The sequence below is a fragment of the Phocoena sinus genome, chromosome 18 (assembly GCF_008692025.1).
Source record: "Phocoena sinus isolate mPhoSin1 chromosome 18, mPhoSin1.pri, whole genome shotgun sequence".
Taxonomy (NCBI): domain Eukaryota; kingdom Metazoa; phylum Chordata; class Mammalia; order Artiodactyla; family Phocoenidae; genus Phocoena; species Phocoena sinus.
The window spans coordinates 50,770,279-50,779,012 of record NC_045780.1 but is presented as its reverse complement, the minus strand read 5'-3'; positions in this window follow the sequence as shown (position 1 = coordinate 50,779,012).

Genomic DNA, 8,734 nt, shown 5'->3' with positions numbered 1-8,734 from the left:
GAAAGACAATCTTAGAACCTTGCTGAATGCCAAAGGATTTTCCATAGCTAGTCAAGTGACCTTAGCTCTAATAGTATCTGACTTTTTCACTTTCTGCCCTGAGGCTCAGTTCCAGCTTGTAGAAGTTTTCTGACCCATGGATTTGCTATAGTGTGGCAGTCATGTAACCTGGAGTTCTAACTCTATAATAATGTTCTGGGGGTTTGAGAATAATCTTTGGGAGGATAGAATCAAGTTAGTTTACCTGGCACTTTTATGTCCCAGAAATAGCTCCTACTGAATTTTTAGTTACCAAATGGAAACTTAAGTGTTATTTTTTCATATATAAGCTGATTTCAATCTGTTTTTTCAGTGTATGTTTTTCTCCTTTAATGATAACACAAAATTCAAATAATTAGAATGATTTTTTTTTTATGTGATTCCCCACCACCCGACCCCCCCGGAACTTTAATTTCTTTATCTCTACAAAGGGTTTTGCTGTGGTCTTCTGGAGCTGGCTCATATTGGCTCATCTGGAACAACTATTAAATTTTCACAGATTGGTTGAGGTCATGTTGGTAGCTTGAAGTTGTCTGTGGTGTGGGTGTTTACACCATAGAAATCAGCAATGCTACAAATCAGGACATTCCACATGCTCCCCTCCCCGCCCCCGCCAAACTGGTTGGTAAACATTTACCAGCAGACTACAGCTTTTCAGACAGTTTTAAAGGAACTAGAAATTTTAACCTCTCAGACTAAAGTTCCATATCATATAGTTGAGGTAGAATAAAAAGTTTAGTTATCAGGTATTGCACCTTCTACCAGTGGATGTTTGTGAAATGCTATCATTTATTAAAAAGATAGTCATTTAAAACATGACAGACAGATTGAATGTGGGAAGAAAGGAAACCACAAATAGAAGGCACACATTACAGTAAATGTAGAAAAATAGACAACAGAGTTAAGAAACTAGAAAGCCAAAGGAAAAAATTCTTGAAGAGTGAAGGACAGGAAGAAGACTGTGCTAAACAAAATTGACACTAAAATTGAATTTGAGAAGTACAGGGAGGTTAAAAAAGGCATCAGAATGAAATAGTTTTGAAAATGGTCAGCAATACCAACTTGGTGAAGTAATGTGTTCCACCCAAGGTGACATTTGCTGAAATGGAAAGTGGCACTAAAACCACCAACCACTGAAAAACAACACATTTTGCCTTTGGCATGTTGGAACACATTTAGAGAATAGCATTATGGGTAAGGAACCATATATTTATTGTCCAAACTAGGACTTCCGTGAGTGAAAGGGGACTCTCTTAATAATTACTTCTGAACAACAACATAAACCAGAGCCATCGAAGCAAACCAGGATGTATGAACACACTAATTATAGGCTCTACCACTGGCAACCCAGTTTCCAACCCAACTGGTTAAAAGAACTTGACCGATAAATATTACAATGAAAAGGTTATAATAAATATTCCAAGAGGCTATAGTGATATTGTTTTCCCATTATGAGAGGGTTAAAAAGTAAAAGGAGATGATTCATAGCAATGTTGAATAAACAACAAAAAATATGTGAGGAACTGTGGAGCCCCATCTCCTTCTGTTGTCTCCCAACCTGGTGGAGGCAGCCCTAGGGTAACTGTTCTTGTTGTACTTGTCAGTGTTGACACTGTAGGCCCAGACACTCTCCAACTTCCAGTTACTCATTAAGTCCTCTTCTTTATGCTGTTTCCTGTAATATTTCTAGCCTTTTTTCTTTGTTCTGCTTGAATGATTAAGTTTCTCAGCACTCCCGACAGCTGGGTAGGAACCATGTGCAAGAATGGCTGCCCTGGAGAGAAGGGTTCATGAAACTCTATTGAGCTCCATGGTTTTGCTTCCTCAAACTTGCCATTGTTCATCATAGCTGTTTGTTTTGGTCAGCTTTCAGGACTCTTTCTCAGAGACTCGTATAGGATTTCTCTTGAAAATCCCCAATTTTCTGATTTTTGTGGCTTCCATAAAGGCTTTGCTGAATTACACACCCAACCTGTGCTCCAATATCTGGGCATACATTTCTCATGATATAATGGGGCTGCATTTGGCACTGCAAAGGTGATTTCATGCTCTGGGGTTTGGCCGTATTTCACAGTGTATTCACTTTACTTTCCAGGAAATGGGTCGAACTTTAAAAATTCAGTATCAGAGGCAAGGGACTCAAACATTCTTTTTCTTGGAACTCTCTTCACAGGTATCTTCCTAGAAATCTTAAGGTCATTTTTCTGTAAGGAAATCTCTAGTAAGACTGTGTTCATTCCTTTCATCCTGAACGTCAAGTGAGCATGTCAAATGGCATTGTGTAACAGACCTCTCTGTGATGATGGAAATGTTCTATATCTGGGCTGTCCAATATAATAGCCATTTTCTTTTTTTCTTTCTTTTTTTTGCGGTATGCGGGCCTCTCACTGTTGTGGCCTCTCCCGTTGCGGAGCACAGGCTCCGGACGCGCAGGCTCAGTGGCCATGGCTCACGGGCCCAGCCGCTCTGCGGCAGGTGGGATCTTCGCGGACCGGGGCACGAACCCGCGTCCCCTGCATCGGCAGGCGGACTCTCAACCACTGCGCCACCAGGGAAGCCCTAATAGCCATTTTCTATATGTGGCTATTGAGTATTTGAAATGTGGCTAATATGACTGAAAACTAAATTTAAAATGTAAGTTCGTTTAAATGTAAATAGCCACGTAGAGCGGGCAGTTACTGTATTGAGCAGTACAGCTTCATACCAACCCAGTGGCTCTAAGCTCTGTCTATTCAGTGATGCCCTTGTTGCAGTTCAGTTCAGCAATACTTCCCAAGCTTGGAGTGATCTTTAAGGGCCCACACTGATCTGAGATCATTTCAAAGTCTCACTGCCATTTCCCACAATATCAAGGAGTTGAAATCAAGAGCGGGCAGCTAGTCTATGGCGTAGCTGAATATTGCACTGGAATTTGGGCTATTCCTGGTCAAACCCCTTCTCCCTCAAAGATTATAAATATTTCTGAAGGCTCCCCAGTCTAATGTAGGAATAAAAGAATAGGGCTCACGATAGTACTATGAATACTGTGAGTACTGTTTATACTATTCGTAACAACACTATGAATAATGTCATCACCTCTGACTCAATTTTGTAACCAATGCAACTTCCAAGTCTTCTTTGTCCCTGGTAGTGACTGAGTACAGGTCAGAAGTGGTCCGCGCTGCGGCCGTTGACGATGCAAATGCTCCCTCCACAGGGCTGGGCAGAGAGAGCGCCCACCCTAGTCATGATCCCATGGCTGGTCCCTTTTCTGCCGATGCCATTTTCCTTTTTTGTAGACATGTCATCATGTACTCACGGCTCCTTCCTTAACACTTTTTAAAACAACTTTATTAAGATGTAATTTGCATGCTATGCAATTCGCCAATTTATATTGTAAAATTCAATGGATTTTGTTTATTCACAGTTGGGCAACCATTACCACAATCAATTTTAGAACATTTTCATCATCCACAAAAGAAACCTTGTACCCATAAGTAGTTAATTCCCATTTCTCCTCATCATATCACTCCCAGTAGTAGGAACCAGTAATCTATTTTCTGTCATGACAGTTCTACCTATTTTGGAGGTTTCACATACGTGGAATCATACAGTATGTGGTCTTTTGTGAGTGACTTCTTTCACTTAGCGTAAGTTTTAAGAGTTCATCAGCATTATAGCCTGTGTCAGCATTTCATTCCTTATTATTGCTGGATAATATTCCATTGTGTAGATATGCTACATTGTAGTTTTTCATTCATCAGCTGATGGACATTTGGATTCTTTCGATTTTTTGGCTATTACGAATAATGTTGCTTTGAACATTCATGTACAGGTTTGATATGGAAAGCTCTTTTAATTCCCTTGGGTGTATATCTAGGAGTGGATTATGGGCTTCTATGGTGACACTATGTTTAACATTTCAAGGAATAGACAAACTGTTTTCCAAAGCAGTAGAGTCCTAATGAGAACACCAAATCCTAACCACTAGACTACCAGGGAGCATCGAGTCCTAATGATTTAAAAGCCAAATTGTCTACAGAAGAGAAAGTCTATGTGACATATCTCTCAGGACAGCCATCCTACACCTAATACTTCAGCCCATCCAGATGCATCATAATGATTCAGTGTGTTACGTCTTTGCCGTTCCTGAAGTTACACGTTCTTCCCCGCCACCCAGTTATACTGAGAACTAATTGAAATACATCACTGTATACGTTTAAGGCATACAGCAACATGCTTTGATTTACATATATTGTAAAATGATTATCACAATCGGTTGAGTTAATATCCGTCTTCTCATATAGATACAATAAAAAGAAAAGAAAGGAAAAAATATTTTCCTAGCGATGAGGACTCTCAGGATTTACCCTCCTAACAGTTTTCCTGTATATCATACAGCAGTGTTAACTACAGTCTTCGTATTGTACATTACATCTCTAGTACTTCCCTGTTTTGTAAGTGGAAGCTTGTACGTTTCTTCCACCCGTCCTCCAATTTCCCCTCCCCCGCCCTCTGCCTCTGGTAAACACAAGCGTCTGATATCTTTTTCTGTGAATTTGACCTTTTTTCTTTTCGATCCCCCAGGTAAGTGAGATCATATGGCACGTGTCTTTCTCTGTCTGACTTCCCTCATTCAGCATAATGCCCTCCAGGTCCGTCCATGTTGTGACAAATGGCAGGATTTCCTTGTTTTTGTAGCAGAATAATATTCCATTTATTACTTCTTTATCCATCCATCCATTGATGGACACTTTGTTTTCAGGCTTTGGCTATAGTGAATTATGTTGCTGTGAACATGGGGGTGCAGATATCTTCTCAAGTTAGTGTTTTCATTTTCTCTGGGTATGTTCCCAGAAGTGAAATTGCTGGATCGTGTGGTAGTTCTATTTTTCTTTAAGGGTCTTCCGAGGGAAATTTTTTTTATGGGAAGAAACAGTCTCAGGTGGCCATGCTAGGTATCCCATGACTCTGGTGCCCGGTTGTAGTTCATTGTTCCAGAGATGGGTACCTGCTCCAAAGGCAGCTGATTCCCAGGCTATCCAGAGCCCTATACCATCAGCTGGCTCCAAAAGATGAGCTGTGCCAACTCAGTTCTCTCTGTCAGGAATGTGATCTGTGAGTCGTAATGATAGAGAAGAGGCCAGCCATGGGAGCTGAAAGTAGAAGACTGCTTACAGAAAAGCGATGAAGTAGCGTTGGCACCATGAGGATCACGACAAACCAGTCATGAGGAAGCAGAAGTGATGAGGAAGATGAAAAGACAGAAACTATGCGTAAGCAGGTAAGAAGATACAAGGCAGGGAACAAGTAAACAGATCAGCATATGAAGAGTCAGTCTCTAGCTACTGGAGAATAATAGACACGGGAAGGAGTAGCAGAGCCACATTGATGGCAAAGCCATAGAATGAGAAGTACAAATTCCGGCTGCTGAGGCCCTCGGTAACTGGGCATCTAAATGGCCCTGGTCCCAGGAGCCTGATTCTTTCTTTCCTTTTCTGTGTGAGACAGAGCTGTTGGCTTCTCTTGGGTTACCTAGTATAGATCTGTATTAGGCAGGGTTTTCTAGAGAAACAGTATACGTATATATATAATATATATATATAATATATATACGTATGCTGTTTCTCTAGAAAACATATTATATATAATATATAAATATTTAATTATGTATGTATAATATATAGTAAATAAACATGGATAATTTATATATTGTATGTATATCTATATAATATATATAGATATACATATATGTAATTTATATGTATTTATATATGTAAAATATATAATATATATTTATGTATTATTATATTGCATACTATTCTGTATCATATATGTGTGTATATATAGAGAGAGAGCGAGAATGAGGGAGGGAAGGAGGGAGAGAAAGAAAGAGAGAGAGAGAGAAATAGGTTTATTTTTAGGAATTGGGTCGTGTGATTGTGGGAACTGGAAAATCTGAGATCCGAAATTCAGGTAAGAGTTGATGCTGCAGTCTTGAGTCTGAATGCCTCAGAGCATCAAGTTGGAAACTCAGGCAGCGTTTCTATGTCGCAGTTTGGGGGAGAATTTCTTCCTCTTTGAGGAACCTCAGTCTTCTAAGGTTTTCAGCTGATTGGATGAGTCACACCCACACTATGGAGAGTAAACTGCTTTACTCAAAGTCTACTGATTTAATTGTTAATAACATGTAAAAAAATACCTTCACTGCAACATGTAGCCTGGTGTTTGACCAAACAATTGGGTACCATAGACTAGCTAAGCTGACACATAAAATCAACCCTCCCAAAATCCTTACTAAAAATCTCCTCTTGCTTGAGGCAACTTTAATCTCTGCACGCTTCTCAAGTTTTTTCAGCTAGTAAGGATTTGAAGAAGGATTTGAACCCAGAAATCTGACTCAAAACTTGCATTTTTAACCACTAAGAGCTTACATCATTTTGTCTTATATCTATCATTTACTAACTCATTTCTTTATTCAGGAATATTTATTGGAGACCTCTTAAGTGGTTGGCATGGTACAGGCTTCTGGGGAGACAGTAAATAATTGAAATCTATAATACTATATTTATTAAATATAATAATGGAATATGATTAAATACAATGTCTTAGTTAAGGCCTATGTTAAATATATTTTAAATATAATTAAAATAAAACAATATATTTAAAATATAAAATTAGATCTAATGTGATAATAGATGGGAGAGGAAGGCAAAATCAGAGGGGCAACTACTGTGGTTGGGAGGTAGGTTTAGGGAAAGTTTCTACTGGGCAAAATTGGATGTTGGATGTGAAAGACGAATCAGCATTAACTAGGTAGGGGGAGAGAGTGGAGAAGCACAGAGGCTGAGAGAAAAAAATCACATCACAGAAATGTTAGCTGGAGGTCTCCATTTAGGATTTAAGTGCTTTGAAATAATGATTTGCATGCCTTCCCTCCTTCCTTCTTTCCTTCCTTTCTCTTTCTCTCTCTTTTTCCTTCCTTTTATTTTTTCCTTTCTTTCTCTCTCCCCTAATTTCATCCCCCAGGCACTTAATTGAGGTCTTATATATCCTACACTCTTTATTAAAATTACTGAATGAATAAATGAGTGAATATATGACTAATAAGAAATATACGCTTCATCTTGATAACCAAATTCTTCCACAAGTCTAGTTGCCGCTTTCAGAGACCAAAAAAACTGAGATCACAGGTCTGAGCTGGTATGATAGTTTTTGTTCTTTCAAATAATTTTCCTTTGATGATGATATTTTAAATTATTGTTACCCCTCCCCCCTTTCTGCATAGATAATCAAGGATTGGTTGTGGCTATGAACTAGGTAGGCAGAGGAAGAGCCTGAAGACTGTGTTGAAACTTAGGCTCAAGCAATGGAATGTTGCAGTTGACTGGGGGGAATAGCTGCCACAAAGGGCTCCTTCTGGAAGCCAGCAATTAGGAAAGAGGAATCTCAGAGTTCAGTTTGAATAGAACCAATGGGCCATCTGGAGGGCCAAAAGGCAAGGTAGTGAATCTTGATGAATACTGCAAGAAACAGTGTGTGTGCATCACACGTGTGTGAGCATGCATGTAATGTGTTAGGAATGTCTCAGTTCATGAATGCTCTCTATTTAAAGGAGTGATTAATACAGAACAGAGACACGGGGAACTATTATCTTGGCTTAAATGGTTATCAAAATATTTTGATCTTTTAATTATATATTTTAAAATGTAGAAGGAACTGAGTAATTGTATTTAATTCAATGCACAGCTTAAAGGCAATCTGCTTGTAAAAATATTTAAGTTTTTTTTCCCTATCCCGATAGCCTAGCCCATGTGACATTGAATAGATATGTATGCACTATTGGGTCTGTGCAGAATGATGAAAATAACTAGTCATAACTCCTAACTGTAACATTATAGTAAAGAGTAGCCCACAGGTTCGTATGGGATTGAAAATTCTTTTCATAATGATATTCTTTAGGCTCTAGCTTGGCACTACTATTGGCTACTTATGAATAAGATTTTTAGCTTTTCTGAGCCACAATATCTTCATCAGTAAAATAGGGGACCAGAGTAGTTGATCTTTCTAATTCGTAAAATGTTTTGTTCATCAGAGAGGTTCATATTTTAAAAAGCACTTTGAAAAGTGTAAGATTTCCTACAAAGATTCCTGCAAAGATTAGAAGTAGAGCTAACTTTCATTCATTCATTTATTTAATATATTGAGTGCATTACACTGCTGAAATATGTATAGTCATATATCGTATATGTATAACTATATTATATGCTCGTTCTGTGCTAATTGTTGAGGCCACATTGATGAAAAAGACAGATTTTTTTTTTTTTTCTATGTGGTCTGTGTGGTCTCTTGGAAGTGGGTGAAGACAATTGGAAGATTCTTGTGAGTTTCTACGTTACCACTTAATGCATATGTGATTTCCACTTAATAGGTGTGTGATTTCAGGTGTATAATGGACGATTATACAGGACTATATCATAGGATGGCTATGAGAATCAAATGTGGTAATTGTTGTAAAATGTATTTAGTGCTATACAATGTGACCCAACTATGAAATATCAAGTGGAGAGAGACAAGAAATTGGAAGAAGGTTGAACCATGGAAACTTCCCTAACCTGAGGAAGGGGATAAGAGAAAACAAAAAAGAGAGTAGAGTAGAAAATTGACAAAGAGGGAGGTAGAAAAGTGAGAGGAAGTAATACATAGGAAGTATTAA